Genomic DNA, 3,287 nt, shown 5'->3' with positions numbered 1-3,287 from the left:
AACAGTATGGTACTGGCACAAAAACAGAAATATAGATAAATGGAACAGGATAGAAAGCCCAGGGATAAACCCACGCACATATGGTCACCTTATCTTTGATAAAGGAGGCAAGAATATACAATGGAGAAAAGACAGCCTCTTCAATAAGTGGTGCTGGGAAAACACCATACACAAAAATAAACTCAAAATGGATTAAAGACAAAATGTAAGGACAGACACTATAAAACTCTTAGATGAAAACATAGGCAGAACACTCTATGACATAAATCACAGCAAGATCCTTTTTGACCCACCTCCTAGAGAAATGGAAATAAAACAAAAATAAACAAATGGGGCCTACATCAACAGACTAATGGATAAAGAAGATGTGATACATACATACAATGGAATATTACTCAGCCATAGAAAGGAACGAAATGGGTCATTTGTAGAGACATGGATCGATCTAGAGACTGTCATACGGAGTGAAGTAAGTCAGAAAGAGAAAAACAAATACCGTATATTAACGCATATATGTGGAACCTAGAGAAAAGAAACAGATGAACCAGTATGCAGGACAGAAATTGAGACAGAGATGTAGAGAACAAATGTATGGACACTAAGGGGGGAAAGCAGTGGGGGGTGGGGAGGGTGTGATGAATTGGGAGATTGGGATTGACACGTATACACTGATGTGTATAAAATGGATGACAGGATAAGAACCTGTTGTATAAAAAAATAAATTAAATTAAATTCAAAAACAAAAAAAAACAAATGGGGCCTCATGAAACTTAAAAGCTTTTGCACAGCAAAGGAAAACATAAACAAGACGAAAAGACAGCCCTCAGAATGGGAGAAAATATTTGCAGATGAAGCACTGACAAAGGATTAATCTCCAAAATTTACAAACAGCTCATGCAGCTCAATATCAAAAAAACAAACAACCCAATCCAAAAATGGGCAGAAGACCTACACAGACATTTCTCCAAAGAAGATATACAGATTGCCAACAAACACATGAAAGGCTGCTCAACATCACTAATCATTACAGAAATGCAAATCAAAACTACAATGAGGTATCACCTCACATAGTCAGAATGGCCATCATCAAAAAAACTACAAACCATAAATGCTGGAGAGGGTGTGGAGAAAAGGGAACTTTCTTGCACTATTGGTGGGAATGTAAATTGATACAGCCACTATGGAGAACAGTATGGAGGTTCCTTAAGAAACTAAAAATAGAACTACCATACGATCCAGCAATCCCTCTACTGGGCATATACCCTAAGAAAACCATAATTCAAAAAGAGTCATGTACCACAATGTTCACTGCAGCTCTATTTACAACAGCCAGGACATGGAAGCAACCTAAGTGTCCACTGACAGATGAATGCATAAAGAACATATGGAATCTAGGGGGAAAAAATGGTTCTGTAGAACCTAGGGGCAGGAGAGGAATAAAGATGCAGACGTAGAGAATGGGCTTGATGACACAGGGAGGGGGAAGGGTAAGGTGGGACAAAGTGAGAGAGTAGTTATTTGTAGTGAGGTGGATGGACCTGGAGTCTGTCATACAGAGTGAAGTATGTCAGAAAGAGAAAAACAAATACAGTATGCTAACACATACATATGGAATCTAGGGGGAAAAAATGGTTCTGTAGAACCTAGGGGCAGGAGAGGAATAAAGATGCAGACGTAGAGAATGGGCTTGATGACACAGGGAGGGGGAAGGGTAAGGTGGGACAAAGTGAGAGAGTGGCACGGACTTATATATAGTACCAAATGTAAAATAGATAGCTAGTGGGAAGCACCTGCATAGCACAGGGAGATCAGCTCGTTGCTTTGTGAACACCTAGAGGGGTGGGATAGTGAGTGTAGGAGGGAGACACAAGAGGGAGGAGATATGGGGATATATGTATATGTATAGCTGATTCACTTTGTTATACAGCAGAAACTAATACACCATTGTAAAGCAATTTTACTACAATAAAGGTGTTTTAAAAAAGAAAAAGAAAAAGAAAAAGAAAGAACTACAAACAAGATCTTATCCAGGAAATATCATCAGGAAAGCCTATACTCTTCTGCTTTCCTTTTACTCAATTTATCATCTAAAATATCAACTAAGGTATGGCATACCTATACCATGGAAAACAAAAACCATAAAAACATAGGACCCACATCTTTGCCCTCTAATGAGAGTAAATACACCCACAAGCCCTTTTCAATCTCCACAATTAATTTTGTCTTTAACACTACCATTTCAGATAATCCTTTCTCTTGTGTTTAATTATAAGTAGAGTAACAATCTCTTTGCCATTTACTTACTACAAATATATGCAATTTCCCCACAAAATATGCACTCTTTTGTGAATTAATAAATTTGTGGATTCACTTGTGAATCTCCATTTATTACACTATCTCCATTGGAAAAAATATTTCAAGTTCAAATGACAAAAGTCCTAAACTAGTGCCACACAATCCATTTTTCTTTGAAGATTTCCAACTAAACTCAGCGGGTTCCATTTTTAGGTATCAAATGACATTTTAGCACCAAAAACAGACAGCTACAAACTGAGACTGGCCAGAAATGTCAATGTTAACCTGGGCTGGTGGCTGAAGGGCACGTATCTAAGGTTATGAGCGTTGTGGAAACAAGCCTCTACTTTAGAGAGCTGATCATGACCAGTACCCACTGACCAAATCCGGAGTGAAACACACACACACACAACACACAAACAAATCCATAAGGACTAACTCAACCATGTTCTTTGGATCTCAGATGACCACGAACCTGAGGCAAAGGATGAACCAGTGAACCACTAGAATCTCAATAAATGCTAAATTTAAGAGAACAAAAAGTTAGTATCAAGACACATCCCAAGGATCTCAAATAAACCATGCTTAATGTGAAGGATTATCTATTTAAAGTTAGTCCTGTAGAAAACAGAGCCAAGTTTGCACTATTAGTATTTTTTTTGTTGTTATACTGAGGTCAAGCCCCAGATGTGAATTTCATTCTCATGCACCAAGTTTTAAAATCTCTGAACACCAGAAGAAATATGTGTTTGTTTAATTGATGATTACAAAATAAAGTAAGTCACACATGATGATTTTGGTATAGGAAACCTCAGCCAGCCAATAAATGAGTCATTCTAAACAGCCTTTTCTGAATGGGTAATAGCTTCACATGCCAAAAGAGCTCTGGAGGTTAATTACCTTGAGTGTTAATATTTCCAACTTTTTTTTTTTTTTTTTTTTTTTTTTTTGCGGTACGCGGGCCTCTCACTGTTGTGGCCTCTCCCGTTGAG

This window comes from Physeter macrocephalus, chromosome 11 (genome assembly GCF_002837175.3).
Source record: "Physeter macrocephalus isolate SW-GA chromosome 11, ASM283717v5, whole genome shotgun sequence".
NCBI classification, from domain to species: domain Eukaryota; kingdom Metazoa; phylum Chordata; class Mammalia; order Artiodactyla; family Physeteridae; genus Physeter; species Physeter macrocephalus.
This window is presented reverse-complemented; position numbering follows the sequence as displayed.